This window comes from Rhinolophus sinicus, chromosome 4, assembly GCF_057876585.1.
Source record: "Rhinolophus sinicus isolate RSI-liver-muscle chromosome 4, RSI-T2T, whole genome shotgun sequence".
NCBI lineage: Eukaryota > Metazoa > Chordata > Mammalia > Chiroptera > Rhinolophidae > Rhinolophus > Rhinolophus sinicus.
The window spans coordinates 97,702,880-97,721,695 of record NC_142504.1 but is presented as its reverse complement, the minus strand read 5'-3'; the positions used below and the strand labels follow the sequence as shown (position 1 = coordinate 97,721,695).

Below are 18,816 nucleotides of genomic sequence, written 5' to 3'. Positions count from 1 at the left end.
CTGTAGTTTACATGAAAACTTCAGCTTGCTTTCTTTTTTCAAACTTTTATTTCATCAGTTTATATTTAATTCAATTGTGAAATAGTAACAAACACAACTGGCCTAAACAGGTTTGGGCAGAGCACAGCTGCTGAGCTGATGGGTACAGGAGAGGGAGAGAAAGGCCTAGTAGGCCGCCGTGTTCAGAGTATGGAGGCCCTGGCTCAGTCCTCGGCGTTAGCAAAGGGGATGGAGACTGCTGATGAACGCAGCGAGTCTAGTAAGTGGAGGGAGGCAACACGTTTTCTGTCATTTCAGCCGGGGCTGTGTGGCTGAAGGTGTGGAGTCACTATGGAGAAACAAGCATTCAGACTGGCTGGCTGGATGGTTCCTCTGTTATTGCAATATCAGAACATTAATGATTCCCAGCATGGCTTCTGCTGCCAAGAATCGTATAATTGGCACCCACACCCTGCATGTTTGCCAGTGTTCCTTCTTCCTGAGTCCTTATCGGTCCTCGGCTTGACCCGAGACTGGAGGGATTGGGGGTAAAGGGAGTCACTGGCCTGAGTGCGAACGCTCGGAGCACTGGACTCGTCCAAGGAGATACACGAAGCCCAGTGAGCGGCCCCTAAGGTATTGCTGGGCACTGACCAATCGGCCCCGTCCTCGAGGATCCACAGTGAGGGAGGGGCAGGGTCTTCCTGCGTGGAGAAGAGTACACAGTCTGCGACATGGGAAGCTCATTAGGTCTTGTTTGCAAGATGAGCGCTCCGGCCTGGCTACACCCTCTAGTCAGTCTGATCTAAAGTGGGCGAGTCACTTCCCTCGTGGGCTGAGGTGTTAGACCAGGTGGTCCTACGAGCTCCTCCAGCTCTTCCAGCCAGTGTGTCCAGGAGCTTAATAAGCGACTCCTGCCCTCCGAGTGTGTACAACCTAGAGCTGTCCAATGCCATAGCCATGAGCTGCCCCGAGCTACTGATCCCTTGAAGTGTGGCTACTTCAAGGTGGGGTGCGCCATCAACATAAAATACCAGATGTCAAAGACTTAGTGCAAAGAACAACAACAAAAAATGAACATACCTCATGATTGATACATCTTGAAACAATCTTATCTTGGACCTCTTGGGTTAAAAATGTATTGTTATAATTAATTTAACTTTTTCAAACTTTTTTATGTGGCGACCAGACAATATTAAGTCACGTATGTGGCTTGTGATGTATTTCTAACGGACAGCACTGGGGCAGAGAGAAGCTGCTCAAAGAGATAATGGGTCCCCGGGGCAGGGCCTGCTTCGGGAGCTCAGAGAGGTAAGAGTGAGGTGGTCTGCAGTCATCCAACAAGATGCAGTGGGAAGCTGGGTGGGCCTGATTCAGATAACAGAGGCAAGGGTGTATCTGTCTGGCCTGGGTTAGGGAACAGGAAACACTCATCCTGCAGCCAAGTGGCCTGGTTGGCCAACCTTTCTGGAAGTGACAGCTTTGGGAGGGGACCAAAGAGAGAGTCTTGAATGACAGGCCTCAGTCATAACGAGCACTCACAGTCCCAGCCTCTCTCCACACCTCTCCACTCCCCATACTTCCCCCAATGTGCCTCTTCCACCCTCGGCTCCTCTTGTTTCGATGCTTCTCACTGAGCATGCTCATAGAGCAATAGCTGAGAGAACCGCTTTGCTTGTCTGTATGACCCGTGCAGCATTGCTCACGTGGGGACGGTGATTGTTCAAGACCGTGCACAGTGGCACCTAGAACTCTGTGGGTGTCATTGCGAATGACTTGTAGGTTCCCTGGGAAAGAACTCCCTTTCACAGAGATTCGCACCCCAGGATCAGGCCAGCGAGCCAAACACTAAAGAGAAAGCTGTCACCGGTTGCCAATGAGCCAGCTGATGGAGTCAGGCTGTGGAGCTCGTTTCCTAGTCCCAGCCCTGGATACTCGTGCTTCTCTTTGGGAGGGGACCAAAGAGAGCAAAGGTTCAAAAGACAGGCCTCAGTCATGCTAAACATTCACAGAGATGACACACAGAGATGGTACCTGTGACGGGCCCTCGCCTACCCCTTTTATGACCTGAGAAAATCCGGGGGCTCGTAGGAAAAAGCGTATGCTGTCTCTGGACGTGAGTGTTTTCCTGTCACTTTCCATGCCTGCGTCCCACCCATGTGAATCTTCCTGAGTGCCAGCACTGGCCAAGGAGGGAAGGGCTGGGGCTGTCCACCTCACTGCTCCACTTCCTGTCACGAACCTGCTGCCTGCGCCCGGTTCTGAACCACAGGGCCACCTTGACGGTCTTGGGAAGAGAGTAACACTTACTTTGCAGAGTTAGGGATGGTGGATCTCAACCCTGCCTGCTCACGAGATGTACCTGGGGAGCTTTTAAACTCTACCCAGGCCTGGCTTCCCCTCAGAGAGTCTGATTCATTAGGCTGGAGTAGCCAGGTAGAGTTTTGTTGTGTGTTTTTTTAAGCTTCAAAGGCTGGGAAACAACTATTTAGGTTTTAGGACAAAACTTCATCAGCAGCAACCCAGATGATTCGCATTAATTGTAATAATGGGTTTAGGACTTGAGTCTTTTTGAGCACTTTTCTTCCCTCTGTGATTAGTAAACCAGGCCCGGGGAGGGTCAAGTGTGTTTTCAAACCATCACTCTTGCTTCCAAATATCTTCAGTGGCTCCCTATTGCTGATCAAATGAAGGTCAAATTCCTTAGCCTGGCATTGAAGAAGCTCCATAATTCGACCTCCTGCCCATTGCCAAATTCACATGCACAGTTTCTATCAATCCATCGCACCAACCAAAATGGAACCACTACTGATAACGCCAAACATATCTTCTGTATTTATTTCTTTGTTTATACAGGTTTTGGGCTTTTGTTTTGTTTTGTTTTTGCTAGACCATTGCTCAGCCTCTTCTCTGCCTAAAACTCACCTATCCCTAAATGCTATCCATCTTTCAAGGCCCAGTTTCTCTAACAGCCCAGCCTCAGAGAAATGGGTCCCTCCTTTGAGCTCCCGTAGGGCCAGCTCAAGACTCTATCATTTACTTGGTGGAGCCCAAGGTAACTGGAGGCTATGCAGTACTTCCTTATTTTTCTGGTCATGCGTTTTTTTTCCCCCCCGATTAGACTGTGAGACTTAATGAAGGCATAGACCAACTATATACGCTTTTATTGTAACCACTTCTTTCTTCCTAACCCTATTTAGCACTGGGACCAGAGTTTCATTTGATGGAAGGTGCACGTTCAGAGTAAAACCTTGCTGAGGAGAATGTTAATGCTGGTGCTGATACCACATATTCATTTATTTACGTATTTATGCAAATATGCTGCTTTGGGGCTTTTTGAAAAGTAAATGGTAGCTTTAAAGAGTGGAGAGGAAAGAATGAAGTAGATTAAGGAAAGAAGGCAAAAGCAATTCATTCAGAAATAAGAAAAATATGGGAAGATGCCCCCTTTGGGTTCTGTCCATCACTGGGCCTGGGTCCTGTATTGACAAGAGTCAGACAACAGCCAGGGAGAAGCTCCCCGGAGCTGGGGGTGGAGGTGAGGGTGCAGCACCCCTGAGCCCAGCTTGCAACTCCCATGAGGCCCAGCAGAGGCCCAGACACAATGGAGGCCCTTGAGTTCAGCTGAGTTGATTTGAATAAACTCATTCATTCTAAGATGTGAGTGACTGATAAGATTTTAAAGACACCACTCCCAGGGATGGGCATTTTAATATGGGCTAAAGTCCAGGTTTGGCTTGCCCCAAAGGAAGAAAGTTGTGATTGTGGAATTGTGGGCATCAGCCAGCCAGAGAGGCTGAGGGGAACAATAGGGAAGGGGTGAGGGTGACAAAGGCCCTTCCTGGCTCCCAGGTATGTACCCCACAGCAGCAGCCGCCATTTCTTCCTGCACCCTGCCAAGGGCTGCAAACTACAGACTTTTCGGGTCCTGACGCAGGTGAGGTCATACTAGGCTCTGAGGAGCCCAAAAGCACGTGGGAGGGCTCAGCATAACGGAGAGAGTGTTTGCAAGGCCGTTTTGACCATGCTGGGTCTGAATCTGTGTCGGCACAGGCTGTGCGACCTGGGCCTGGGGACAGTGTCAGTGGGACTGAGCAATGTCCTCGTCCCTGGCTCATGGCCAGATGTGGTCTCCAGGCAGATGTGCTGCTCCCACTGGAGTCAGCCCTGAGGGACGCAGAACAGTGAGGGAAAGCTTGCCGGGACCCCAAGAGCCACCTGCCCCCACTCCTAGGAGTTCACTCAAAGCCAAAGATGGAATAGCTCTTAATATGACAAGTGAAGTAAAAGGAAGTGTGAGGTGAAACAGAGCACAGCAGGGTCACTAAAACGCCCAGCATGAGGTGGAGAGGGGAGGGCACGGCAGGCATTTGGCAGGACCTCACTCCCTGTTTGCCCCCTGACCTCTGCTCCTGGCCGCCATTCCCCTTCCTTTGCCTCTGAAAGGTGAGAGCCTCAGCTGGGCTCGGGCCTTCCCCCAACACCTTTCACTACCCTCCTTAGCTGCTCTGGGGCTGGGGGTTCTTGCCTCCCAATGCCACGCTTCAGCACAATGGGACATTCATCCAGGGGTAATTGACAAAGAACCTGGATGCATAGGAGGCCTTATGCCCATAGAAACTTCCAGAACGCTTGGATATGGAGACAGATATCTTGGCAGTGTCTGCTTCGGCCAACACGATTCACCATTCACCACATCGGATTAGGCCACGTCTGCGGGTCTTCCCTTCTCCGCGGACAAGATAGGAGGAAATACAAGTTTCAGCAGAAGTTGTTAAAATAAAGCTTTTTATAACCTCATAATGGGGGGGAGGGCACGGGACGAAGGGGCTTCCTTATACTGGCACCATTTACAATCAGGGAATTTCTTCAATTTCATCTTTTTTAGGGCTCTGAAATGTATTTTACTGCTAGATTAGGCGGTAAGCCCCATTACAACAAATTCTATTACAGAGACACATTCCTTTCTAATAGAGAGATTTCTGTGTCCTGGCAAACAGCCCACAGAAATGGGGGTCTGCTGATGGGTCGGAGGCAATACTGTGCACAGCAGCCTCCTGTTGTCCCTTTCTCTGATTCCAGGGTGCCCTTGGGTGGAGAGAAGCGTGTTAAGTTTTCTTGGCCTGTCTGTGCGAGCAGGGGTGGGGTAGGTGGACTGCAAAGGGTGGGGGAAGAGAGCGAGAGAGGATGGAAGAATACTGAGCAGGGAAAAAAGCTGGTCTGAGACCAGGGTGCTTACAGATTTTTAATTTGGCATCAGTAACAGACCCTTAGGATGTTAGTTCTGGAGAAATGCTTGGAAATCAATCATTTAGAGCAGTGTTTTTCAAACTGTAGGTGGTACCTTATTATGGGTCATTTGAGCAATCTAGTGGGTCACAATCCACCTGGTTAAATACACACACACACGCACACACACGCACACACACGCAAGCGTGTGTGTGCATGTGTATGTATATATATATATATATAATAGAAAATATCAACATGTATCATGTGTAGTTAAATTGATAAACTGTTCAATTAAACCTTTCTTTCAGTTTTACACACACACACAGATTTATATCCTGGTCATGAAGAAAAATGGTATGGTGGGTTATAGTTGAAAAAGGGTTCAATTTTAACTTTGGTCTTGTCTCATCTGCAGGGACCCAAGATGGAACGAAACTGTCACTCAGGTCCTCAGCAGGGAACTAGCAAGCTCAGAGAAATGCTAGAATCTGGCTGAGAAAGGAGACACCTACAATTTCATTTTAAGACAATTGAGGTCCAGAGAGGGGGAAAGTCACTTGCCCAAGATCACCCAACTCCTGAAATTTGACTCCAGGACATGTGGCCCAATTGCTAGACCAGGCTCATTCCCCCAGCAGTTTCATGCATCAGAGCCTTTCTGTGGGGAGCAGTTGAAAGCAATGTGTACTAGGCCCTGGGCGAGTCACTTAACTTTCTGAGTCTCAGTTTTCCCATCTATAAAATGGGCCCACACCCACCCAACATGGTCATGGGGAGGACAGTGAGATTACATAAAACCCATGTCCGGCACATGGAAGGAACCCAGAGTATGCTATTTACTTTTATGTTTCCTTCTTTTCCAATTATCTAGTCATGGAATACAAATCCCCTCACCGATACCTCACCACAATCAAACCTCCTGGAGGAAAGATGAGGGGCTGAAGCTGTTTGCACATCTCCTTTCTCAACCAGATTCCAGCATTTCTCTGAGCTTGCTAGTTCCCTGCTGAGGGCCTGAGTGACAGTTTCGTTCCATCTTGGGTCCCTGCAGATAAGCAATGTGATAGCTAGGAGCGTAGATCTGTTGCGAAAACTCCAATATATCTCACAATTTGATGGCACCCGGAGGCCATTGTGGAAGAGTTTTACCTGTAGTCTCACCTACAGAGAAAACTGATGGCTCAGATCCCGCCTCCTGCCACAAACATTCTCATACTCGGTTGCCCTGTGATAAGGCTCCGTGTGCTGGAATCTTCTCCAAGCAAGCGATGCAAGGGGATGATGCATAATTATGTGTAAAACAAATGCTTTGTGAATAATGTTTTAATTTTAACTGACTTAGAATGCCCCAGGGCCCTAAAGCAATGTGATGCCCGAAGGGCGAGCACCAGTTTCCTTCTCTTGGGAGCCCCTAGTACTGGCACCGTCCTATAGAAATATCATGCAAGCCACATAGTCACTCTAAACTTTTCCTCATGGTACATTAACAAAAGAAAAAGAACAAGGTGACATTCATCTAAGTGATGTATTTTGTTTTACTCCATGTATCCAACATATTACCATTTCAAAATATAATTCATATAAAAATTATGAATGCTGTATTTAACTTTGTTTTGTATAATACAAAGTCTTCAAAATCTAGTGTGTATATTATACTCACAGCTTGTTTTCATTTGACTAGCGGAATTTCAAGTGCTTCCTGGGCACTCATGGCGTGTGGCTTCCCTGTTGGACAGCTCTGGTACAGAGTCTTGGGCACATAGTAGGAGTCAAACACGTGTGGCTGACCTGAACCTGATGTGGACACCTGGGGAACTTCAGGCGGTGTGCTGAGATCTGAGGCTAGGGAGTGAGAGAAGAAAATGGGAGAAGAAGCACCCGGATGGTGGTATTAGAAAGAAATCTCTTAGAACAAGCAAAATCACAGCCTTTAAAATTGCCACAGAACTGCCGCCCTTTCTCAGGCGATTTCAGACTTGTTTGTCGGTCGTGACAGTTCCAGAGGTATGGAGAATCAGAAAACCGGAGTCGGAGTGCAGACTCAATGCTGCTGGGCCAGCTGCAGGATCGGTGGGGGGAGGGGGGGGCCTGAGGGGGGCGTTTGCTTGTGTGGGGAAGTCATGCTAAGTATGGCCATTTATTTGGCTTGGGTTGAGAGCTGGCCCCCTTGGATTTCTCATTTTTATCAAAGGAGAATATACTTGAATATTTGCATAAGATGAACCCTAATTTTAGCTTTTGTCATTCATGCATTTCAAGGAATTTGCCCTGTGTAGGAGGAGAAATTCTGTAGTATCTTTGGAAAACTCAGAGACTAGTTCCCAGAGGAAACTGGCTTTCCGCTGTCCCCATTGACACTCCATGGGATCCTGTGGGGAACGCCCACCTTCCTTGAGGAGATGTTTGCTTTTCATTCTTGGAGCACCTAGCCCAGCGCACATCTGTCCCATAGAAGGGGCTCAGTGGGCATTTGTTGAATTTGCCTAAACCTGACCTGGGGAGGAAGGAGCTAAGGGAGGGATGACGAGGGAGCAAATGTTGCCTTAGCACCTAGTTCTAGTGCCAGGTACTGTCTTAGATGCATGTAGATGGATGGCGTTCAGTCTGCAGAGGACAGCTGGGGTCACTGGGTAGGCAAGAGAGACTTCACCTGGTGTTTCCGATTTCTGCAGGTGTTGGGGGATTCATCAACAGAGCGCTAACCTAACACCCTCCTGTTCAGATGCAGGGAGGAGAAAACTGACTCTGGGAAAAAGCAGACGGGGATGTATCTGCCCCTCCCCCCCCCACCCCCAAGCAGGGCTGGAAGCTGCAGGTTAAGCCCTCAGATCCCATCCTGGGAGTGGGGAGGTGGAGTAAATCCACAGAGAGTATGCGGTTGTCACTGAGCCAGTGGATCTCAACAGCAGAGGAAGAAGGGCCACTCTTGGGCTTCCTGGAACTCCAGGCACCAAACAGGTCTCTGGAGGCTCAGGCATGTGCTTTCCCTCTGGGCTGGATGTGTCCACTTCCCTCTTGCTTCCTTCTTGTCTCTGGGTACCGAGGCTAGAAGCCCTCCACATCACCACCCCACCCCAGATAAGAATGCAAGGAGCTGCAAGTAAAACCAGAGGGCCCCTCTGATGTCCCTTGTCTCATGGAGAACAAGGTGGGCATTTGGGCCAGGAGAAAAGGACCAGATGGAAACCGGAAGTCTACGGGGGAGGCTGTTTAGTGATGCAACCAATGGTGGCACACTGAGGAAACTCAAAGGTGCATTTCTTAGTGATAATACTTAGTGGGGTAGGAGAAGCAGTGCTTGAGAAAACACACACAGGACAAGCCTGTATACTGGGAAAATTGTAAAACCCCGCTTTCTCGTGTCTTCTTGTACCTTGTGCTACGTCCTTCTGCTCTGCGCACTTTGATAGGTGACCTATTTTGATGCCGGCAAAGATGTGATTTAAGTAACTAGAGGGATCAAAGAGTCAAGGAATATTTGAGAATTAGACAAAAAAAAAGTGCCGGTACGTTAATACATGTATGAACCATCACAGAAACTTCCCCGAATGGGAAGAACTTTGGACAGTGGGAAAGCTAAGTGTCATTTCCCTTCAGGGAGCCCGGTGCCCCTGGCCATGCCGTTTCTCCTCTCTCTTTCTCAGGCTGCAGGGCTCGGAGACCTTCTTGCTAAAACATGCTTTGATTCTGTTTCCTGTGTTGGGCCGTAAGAGAGCATTTTGAAAGTAGGCCCTTACACTTCTCTCTATCACTGGAAGGTTTGTGGGGGCCGGGAAAACTGGGCCCCTGTGTCCTGGACCGAGTTCTACCTTTAATTGACCCCAGGATATCATGAAAAGCCTCCTCTTTATGCAAAAACTATGCCCCTGAGCCAGCTTCAGTGCATGGTTCTCCACGCAGGGTGTAGGAATATTCTAAACTACGCTATTTGGGAGGGACCCCTTGGTGCCCAGGGGTTCTCATCCATGCATATGACAGACACTCACTGAGCCCTCACTTGGTGCCAGGCCCACTGTTGGATGGGCTAGAGGGCCACCAAAACAGGGGCGGTCCCTGCTCTCAAGAGCTCATGTTTTAGGGAGCAGTGTCACCAGGCCACCACAGCAGGCCCGGCCAGGGGCCTGAGAGCTGGGGGCAGGGCCTTCCCCCTAGGGAGCTTGTATCTCCCCTGGGGACTCCAGGAAACACATAGGGAGAACGGAGAATACAACTCAGGACTGGGGCACTGAGCAGAGCAGGACCGGGCAGGGGCTGAGCCACCTACACCCGCAGCAGGACGGCCTGGCTCTTCACAAGAGTGGGTGGGGAAGCAGGGGGGGGGGGGGACCAGCTGGCCAGCCACAGCCAGATGAGCCCTGCAGAAGGGAATTGCCAGGTCTTGTTGGGTGGGAGGGGAGGGAAAGGGAAGGGAGGGAGGGGAGGGGAGAGGAGGGGAGAGGAGGGGAAGGGAGGGGAGGGGAGGGGCGGGGAGGCCTTGTCTCTGTTCAGCTTCAGAGCCTGTCTGAATTCTTTGGCCCACAAGAGCAGCTTGCTGGGAGCCTGTCTGTACCTGCCTGCCCCACACTGCCTGCCCCAGCCCCAAGGACTCTTCTGTTCGCATTGTTTCCTGCTCCCCACACCCCAGCCCAAGCATAAAGATAACCATCCCCTGCCCTCCCCACCCCTGGTGACTCAGGCTGGTGGCCGATGGCAGCAGCCCTACTCAGCCTGGCTTCACTCAGCTGCCTACATCTGCTGCTGATTTGCCTCCGAACCAGTGGCCCTTTCTGTCTCTGCAAGCTAAATTAGGGTGGGTTTTTGTTTTTTTTCTGGATTAAAAAAAAAATGGTACCTTTCTCCCATGTGGTGTACAGATTATTATAGTGTCTGCTTGCTTAGAGGGGACAAGAAAGAAAGTGAACGCGGACAAGTCCAGCGTAATTGCGACGTACAGCTGCCCGAGGTCGCCTGTCCACTCTGGCCAGTTCTGAGCCAAACCAGTTTTCCGTGGCCAAACTGGGCCCGGTTTCCACAACGTTTCCTGTCAGGAAGTTCCCCCGCCCAGTGTGTGCTGTTAAATAAGATCCTTTTCATTCCTTTTCCTCTTATAAACTTCCCTTTCAGGTCATCCTGAAGGGAGAGTGGGGATGTGGCCGGGCAGGGGGAAGGGAACTCCAGGCTCCATTCCCAAAAGGAACGTGGCTCTGGAAGGGAGGCCGGAAGGGCACTGGCCGGAGACAAACACCTGGGGTTCCAGCCCCAGGACAAAGCATAGGGTGGCTTCCTCGTCTGCAGAGGATGCCAGCTGCCTCACCCATCAAATGAGGCTCCTGGGTGCCCCCTCTCCTCCCTGCCCCACAGAGGAGGTGGTTACCAGTGAAGTGGGATTTGAAGAGTCATGGGAAGAGTACCCCATCCTAAAAATACCTCCCTCCTGCTCCCATCCTAAAAATACATCTGCCACAAACTTCCCACAGAGAGTGAAATTCTACCTTTCCCATTTCAGTCTTGGGTTGTTTGCTTGTCGCTAGCACTCTGGGTCTGTACTAACTAGTAAGGCTTTGCCTACTGGCCCTCTGCATCTGGTCACTGAGTCCTGGGAAGCTGGCGGCTGCCCTTGGGAAATGAATGGGACATGGGAAGGCTGCAAATCGCTGGGAAAGGTGAGCGGGAGTTGGGTGCCAAAGGCACACCTGGTCAACTGAGACAGTTGCCCCAGGCACTGGGTAGGGAGAAGGGGAAGGTCAGCAGAGAGGGCACTTCTCCTGGCTCCTGGCTATAGGCTTCATGTCAGTCATCTCACTCACCCATTGGATCTGTTTTATAAGGTGGCTATTTTTTCCCTGTTTTGGGTATCCTGACCCCATTTTACAGATGAGGAATTTGAAATTCAGAGAAATAAAATGTCACCTGATCTCACACAGATGGGACCAGAAATCTTGGCTATCTGATTCCAAAGGTCAAATGCCTTCCTCATACCCCAGCTGCCTCAAAGGGGCTTCCTTCCTTCCTTCCTTCCTTTCCTTCCTTCCTTCTTTCATTCATTCATTGTAAAATATACATAACATAAAATTCACCATTTAGGTTTATAATCAGTGGCTTAAGTACCTTCATTTGCTGTGCAACCATCAGCACTATTCATCTCCAGAACGTTTTCATCATCATGAAATGAAACTCTGTCCCCCATTAAACAAGGCTTCCCGTCCTCTTCCCCCAGCCCCTGGTAAGCACCATGCTACTTTCTGTCTCCATGAATCTGACTATTGCAGGTACCTCCTATAAGTGGAAGCGCACAATATTTGTCCTTTGTGACTGGCTTATTGCACTTAGCATAATGTTTTCAAGGTTCATTCATGCTGTAGCCTGGAACAGAACTGCATTCCTTTTTAAGGCCAAATACTATTCCATTGTATGGCTATACCATTTTATTTATCCAGTCATCTGTTGATGGGTTTTTGGATTGTTCCCATCTTTTGGCTATTGTGAATAATACCGCTATGGACATGGGTGTACAAATATCCGCTGAGTCCTTGCTTTCAATTCTCTGGGGTATATACCCAGGAGTGGAATTACTGAATCATATGACAATTCTATGTTTAATTTTTTTGAAGAACCACTGTGCTATTTTCCATAGTGGCTGCAGCATTTTGCATTCCAGTCAACAATGCACAAGTAAATGCTCCAATTTCTCCGCATCCTCACCAGCACTCATTATTTTTTGTTTGTTTGTTTCTTTGTTTGTTTTTGATAGTAGCCATCCCAATGGGTGTGAGTTCGAATCTGTATCTCATTGTGGTTTGGGTTTGCATTTCCCTAGTAATTAGTGATATTGAGCAAAAGAATGAGCATCTTTACATGTGCATGTTGGTTGGTCATTTGATCTGGAGAAATGTCTGTTCAAGTCCTTTGCCCGTTTCTGAGTTAGGTGGTTTGTGGGTTTTTTGTTATTGTTGAGTCATCCATGCTTCTTTACTCAAAATTACAAATAATGAGGAGTTTTCCCACAGAATCTAAAGATATTTACGTTCATAATGAGGACTCCTGGGTAGGCTGCTGTGCTCTCTGGATCTGCTAAATGGTACATGGAGTGTTTTTGTGTAAAATGTGTTTTAGTGCATTTGAAATATCTGAAATCTACAGCCCTTGGGACATTTTCATTCATTTATCATGCATGTGTTAAGAACCTACTGTGCACCAGCCACCGTGCTACAGGCATCCAAGGAATATGCCGTGGTCCCTTTCTAGCAGAAGATGGAAGGTTGTTTAAGGACGTTAGACCCTGCTGGGGAAAAGTAGTTACAACACAACGTGGTACATGCACATTTTCTGAACCGGAAATCTTAATGCATGATCTGATGGAAATTTTTGGTGCATTAGGCTAAGCTCTGAGATAGGCTGGGAACGGGGAGAACCCAGGCTCAGAGGAAGCTAAGGAAAGGATCGACACAGAAGCATCAGGAAAGGGGGTGGGTGCCTGGATCTTCTCGTCCAGAAGCTACCATGTTGGCATGTTTACACCCCTTCTCCCAACATGCACAGATCCTGTCCCCTTGACAGCTCTGGGCTTCTAGTCGGGTGCAGACTTTTAAAGGAGCATTGGGGTGTATGAATGCAAAGTATGACTCAGAGGGGAACCTCTGACCTTTTGGTACTATTTCAGGGTGGGGGATTTCCCTTCTCTAGGGGAGCATTGCTAGCATTGCGTGGGAGAAAGTGTGGCCTCCACACTGAGATGGGGCGTGTGCTTTCCAGCTTTGTTGGGGCTCTTGAACTGCCACCCAGTGGGACAGGGACAGCCTTCCTTCTGCTGTCTCTGGATTTCGACCAGAAAAGCAGCACCGATCTTTTTCTCAGATGACACCATCTGAGGAGAGTGTCTTCGTGGTTTTCACAGCTGGACACCAGGTACCAGTCTGCAGCAGGGTTCCATGTGCAAAGCCCTGGTGGGGATAATTCTAGAACCAGGCAGGCAGGCCCAGTCTTGTTACCTTCCAGAATGCCAGGGCCTAAAAGGATTCCATCCCTCCCTCACTAGTCTAGAAACTCATTGTGGACTTTTATTTACTGGTCCGTGCCCAGCAGTGCCAGGCACTTCCTAGGCATATCGTACATGTTTAACGTGTGTTCGCTGAGTGGGTGAAAGAATGAGTCCCTGTGTGCCTGCTTGACATTTACTCGAGTGCCCCCCGGAAGTCACGCAGACCTGGGTTTAAGTCCTGCTCTGCCATACAGGAGCACCCATGCCTTGGGAAAGAAATTTCTCTCTATGGGTCTCAGCTGCCTCTCCTATGAAATGAGGTGGTGATTCCAGGACCCTCCCCCAGAGAATGTGCATGGGGCCTGGTGGAGTGCCTGACATATCACTTCCCTCTCCTCCCCCTCCAGTGGCCCCACCTGACGCCCTAAGCCTTTTTTCAGATCTTCTTTCCAATCCACCACAATGGCTCGGATCCTGCTCTTCATTCTTGCCTTTCTTGGGAACAATAAATACCCTTTTCCTGTTCCACTCGCAGAGCAGTGGGGAGGTCTTACAGTCTAGTGGTTAAGAGCATAGCCCTAGAATCAGAAGGAACGGGGTCCAGGAAAATGCATGCACAGCTCAAAGCCTTGCTCCTGATAACAGAGTCTCCCCCCAAATGGCAGGTATAGTGGCGGGAGAGGTTAACATCATGGGATCACTTTCTTGGGTTTCTGTTGACCACAAAGCAGGGATTTTTCAGCGTGTGCCGTGAGCTCTCACAGTGGCTTACTGTGCGCTGGCCCTGGGTGACCCTGGAGGGTGGGGGCCTGTCCTCTAGCTGCTCAGAGTCTGGGAACGACCCAGGAGAAGGGCTGTGTGGCAGCTCCCTGTACCTGCCTATGAGTCTAGTCAGCTGCAGTGGTGGGGAAGAGAAGAGGCAGGGAAGAGCTTTCCAAAGGAGGGAGTGTAAGCCGGACCCTGGAGAATGGCTAGGAGCTGAGACGACAAGAAGGGAAGGGCCTTTTCAGGTGGTAGCAGGGAAGAATTGGGAAAGGGGAGAGGCATGCCACCCACAGAAACACCTGGACAGGGGTGAGCCAGTGGTAATGAGACAATGCGTTCATTTGTTCAATCAGTGAAGCAACGAAACTGTGCCATGACTGCAGCCAGGCTGAGCATACACAGGTGGGTGGACGCTGTGTGTGCCCTCCAGGTGTATGGGTGGCCTACCTGGTGGGTGGCACGTGCCCTCGGTGGAGGAGGGAAGGATGCAGAATTTGTCCTCTTTTCAAATCAAGGTGCCCTGCTGGCTTCTCCCTCTGTGGTGTCCTTGGCCTCCACCTGAGAGGGGACTGTGGTTCTGATGTACAGCCTGGGTTAATACTCGAGCTTGAGGACCACTGACTAACTTCATCCAAATATTTTGCATTAGTCATGGTTCTCCAGGGAAGCAGAACCAATGGGGTGTGTGTGTATATGTGTGTGTGTGTGTGTGTGTGTGTGTGTGTGTACATACACATGAAGAGAGAAAGAGATTTATTTTAAGGAATTGTTTCTCATGATTGTGGGGGGTTTGCAAGTCCAAAATCTGCAGGTAGGCCAGCAGGCTGGAGACCTGGGAAGTAGTTGATGTTGCAGCTCGAGTCTGAAGGTAGTCACGAGGCAGAATTCCCCCTTCCTCTGGGGATCTCAGTTTTTGCTCTTAGGGCCTTCAACTGCTTGGGTGAGGCCTATCCACATTCGGGAGAGGAACCTGCTTTACTCAGAGTCTACTGATGTAAATTGTTCATCTCATCTGAAAAATTCCTTTACAGCCACACTGAGACTGATGCTTGACCAAATCTCTGGGAACCATGGCCTAGCCCATAAAATTAACCATCAGACTCCTCATTTTACAAATAAGAGGACGGAGACCTAGCGAAGTCAAACAACTCCTCCAGGGCCCTATACCTGGTTCTTCCACTGCTGATTTGCTTTGCATAGACTCATAGATCATAAAACCATGAAGAGACCGACTCCTTCATTTACAGAGGGAAGCAATGACGCAAGAAGGCTAACCACCTTTTCCAAGGCATGCGTTTTGGCAGGGAATAGAGCCGAACCCTAAATGCAAGACTCCTAATGGCCAGTAGTGGCTCCTTCCTCTACTCCAAATGGCACCACAGTGACAGTGCAAAGAGAGGTATCTTCCTGTGATCATGAGAATGAGCCCTGCTTCTCTCTCCAGCCTACAGCTCTCCCTTTAGGATCTTAGGAAGGAGGGGGGAGGGAGCTGTAAATGGATGCTGTCTCTAAGTAGAGGGGACAGTTGGGAGGCCTCAGTGGCTGCTGACTCCGGCATTTATGTCCAGGCCCCACTGGTGTCTATAATTTTGTGGCTGCTTCCTTGATGCTTGGATTTGCACACTTAATGCCGTCATCCACAGAGACGGGCTCTGCACACCGCCTCTTGTTCAGATTCAATATGGCTTGGGAAATAGAGTTTGCTTTAAATCAAAGCCAAATTATGATGGTTGATCTTGTTAGTAGCCTGTCACCCCCACCTCTGCCCCCAAAGGGTTTGGCAGCACCCACATGGATGGGGTGTGCAGACCCTCTGAAATACCCGTGTGCAGTTGGCCAGAGAATGTGATCCAGAGTCTGGATGAAGAGGCTGTGGGCAGACAGAGGAGTCCAGAGACTCGGTCAAAAACCAGGGCTGGCAGAGCCACGATGGGTCCTGAGCCAGGCCCCAGTGATGCCTTGCAGCGATTGTGGGGCCTCAGAAGGTGTCTGGCAAGAAAGCTAAAAGTTCAGCCGGCCAGGAGATGAAACCTGGCTGGTGGATGAAGGAGAGAGCCGACATGGCTGGAGACAGAAGGCCTCCATGGCAGGAAGCTGCCATGGCTGCCTGCTGGGGCTGGATCCATGCACTGGTTGCAGGGAGAGGGAGTGGGCAGAGGAAAAAGCTGGCAAGTCCTGACCCTGAGCTAACTCCGGGTGTGGCTGGGTGGATTGGAAGACGGGCTGACAGAAAATAGTCATCCTCAGATTAGACCTCTTCTCCAAGAGTTCTGGACAGGAGGTAGTGTGGTGTGGTGGAGGAGGCTTAGGATGGGCCTTCAGACACCCAGGCGAGGCCACAGCTACCCGTGTGACCTCAGGGAGGCGCGTTGCAGCCAGAACCTGGGCCAAAGTTCCGGCCTCCAGCCTCCTGTTGCAGCGGGCTCTTTCTGCAGTGCCAGAGCGCTCCCATCAGTAGCTTAGTACCCAGGTACTCACCCACTCTGTCCTGCTGTCGCCTGAGCAGGCCAGCCACCTCCTAAGAGCTCTCATACTCCCGTGTGCCGTGAAAACGGTATTTCTCTATGGATTGCATGACTGAAAAAGTTTGGAAAGCACAGCTCCGCTCCAGTGTTCTCTGCAGGGGGCCTCGTCACCCCAGTTCCGCAGGATATCGAAAGGTATTAGGCAAAGCAGAAAGATGAAACAAGTTTGGGAAATGCAGGTTTCTTTACTACGGGCTTTCTTGGAGGGTGTGTGTGTGTGTGTGTGTGTGTGTGTGTGAGTGAGATATCCATTGTGACTCTCCAATACCAGGGCTCTGGCATTCAGGTATCCCAAACATATTTGTGTCATTTGAAGTTCATAGTTGCACACAAGAGACACAAACTGCTGCTGCGAGCTGTCACTCGCGTAAGATTCCAAGTCCTGGTGGCAGTGTCCCACTGGCCGGCCCTGGGTTATGTGTTCATGAGCTTGCTGCCAGGGGGTGGAAGTATAGGAAGCTCCCTCTTTCCCAGCAGGAGGTGGGGTTCTGCTTCCCACCAAGGCTTTCACCATGGGGGCCTCTCCCAAACCAATAAAACATGGCAGATCTTGGCAGTTGAAATCTTGGACCATGGAGTCCTTTTCTTTGGATGGGGAAAGGAGGACGCTTAATAACACCCCAGGAGCTAGTATTATGAGAGGTCCACTGTGTGCCTTGCCAGGGGGCACTCGGCTGTGCCCTGCTGGTTTCCTCTAGACTCCTCCCCTTCCTTTCCTCCTTGTGGAGAGGCGTCCCCTGCTTCAGGCCCCCCTTCCTCTCCCGGTTCCTATGGCCATTCTTCCCCTTCCCACACCTCCCATGGCTAGTGGTGTGGACAGTAACCCCGAGGCCCCCGGGGAGGGCTCGCTGGGTCTTCCAAGGAGACAAGCAGTTGACTTGTTGCTCTCACACCTACGACTCCCAGGCTAATCCAGAAATCCTTGAAAATTTGAGTTCAGGAGGAAAATGGCTTCGGGGGTTCCCACCAGCAGAGTTCCTTGTCATAATCTGCTCTGGTGGGAATTCCCAGGCTGGGAACAGCAAGCTGGTTGGCGTCTTATCAGGCTGGTAGAAGAGAGGTGCATTGGGGTGGGTAGGGCTTAGCGAAGTGCCCTCCGGTTACCCCACCCAGCAGCCACCCACCGGTGCAGCCAACCCTGCTCTGTTTCCCAGTGGATTGGGGCCACCTTCTTATCCATAATGACCGTATTGCTCAAATTTCCAAGATAGTTATCCAACCTTGTTTTGACAGTGACTTGGAAAGACCTGCTTAAGACTGGATTGCAGAGATAGCTATCACTATTGTCACCGTCCTTATTAATGAACATTTAAGCTGCCACACACATGATGCCATGAAAGTTCTGGGTCGGTTGCCAAAAATAGTTTGACGTGACTTCTACTGTGAAGGGTCTTACCTTCCAGTCCTATAGGCCTCAGTTTTCTCAAAATTTACAAAATGATGGCGTTAAAATAGACAGTCTCATAGCTCCGTAGAACTCTAAATACATCTCTGCCCCACGTAGAAACCTGGGGTATAGCTGGCCATGGCAATTGGCTGTTCCCTTGTTTACATGAACCCTTATCATCCTCTCTCCTTCTTTCTCTTCTTCTCCACGTGGCTCCCTTTTCTCTCTGTCACAATTTCATCAACTTCCCTGTGCTCCTTTCTTTCCACTTCAATCACATCTGTCTGCCCCCACTTCTGCCCCTCCCTGCCCCATATCCCTCTGGGAGCACGGAGGCAGAGGGCTGCCCCATCACAGGTAAAGCAGGAAGGTGCCAGGATTGTGCAATCCACAGTGACAACAGGGATTCTTTCTCCGGCATTGCCTGGGGCAGGGCAGTACCCCAAGGGTGTGAGCTGGGGCCAAAAGCTGGGCGCGGTGTGTCTGGTGAAGCTGGCCCACGTGATCATGGAGGGCAGCAGAGGCGTAAGGTTTGTACGGGAAGGTGGAGATACTCTAGGGTGACCAACTGTCCCACTCTGCCTCGGGGCTGAGGGAATTCCCAGAATGTGGGACTTTCAATGCCTAAACCAGGAAAGTCCTGGGAAAACCAAGACGTGTTGGTCCCACCTCTTGGCTTTGGGTGATGGAAGGAGGGAGGGTAACCCTTGGGATGGGAATGGTGTGTTATAATCCTCTTGGGAGTGCTGGCTGGCAGAGTTGCAGATTTCTCCTCACTCAGTGTTGCCTGGGCCTCCACCCCACAGTGGAGAGCCGCGCAGCAGGAGGCAGAATGTGGGTGTCTGCCTTCACTGAGTTTCCCTGGAAGGAGCACCCTGGCCCTGGCTAACAGCACAGGCTGTGTTTGCTGCCATGACTGGGTGGGCAGGTCTCTCTGAGCCTCCGCGTCCTCAACTATAAAAGGGCCCATC

The 18,816-nt window shown here is 50.2% G+C and overlaps 1 protein-coding gene across 3 annotated transcripts in view; it reads left to right on the top strand.

The window, feature by feature from the left end:
- ZBTB7C (zinc finger and BTB domain containing 7C) overlaps positions 1–18,816 on the top strand; it is a 326,762-nt gene that overhangs the window by 275,338 nt on the left and 32,608 nt on the right. The gene's annotated exons all lie outside the window — the stretch shown is intronic.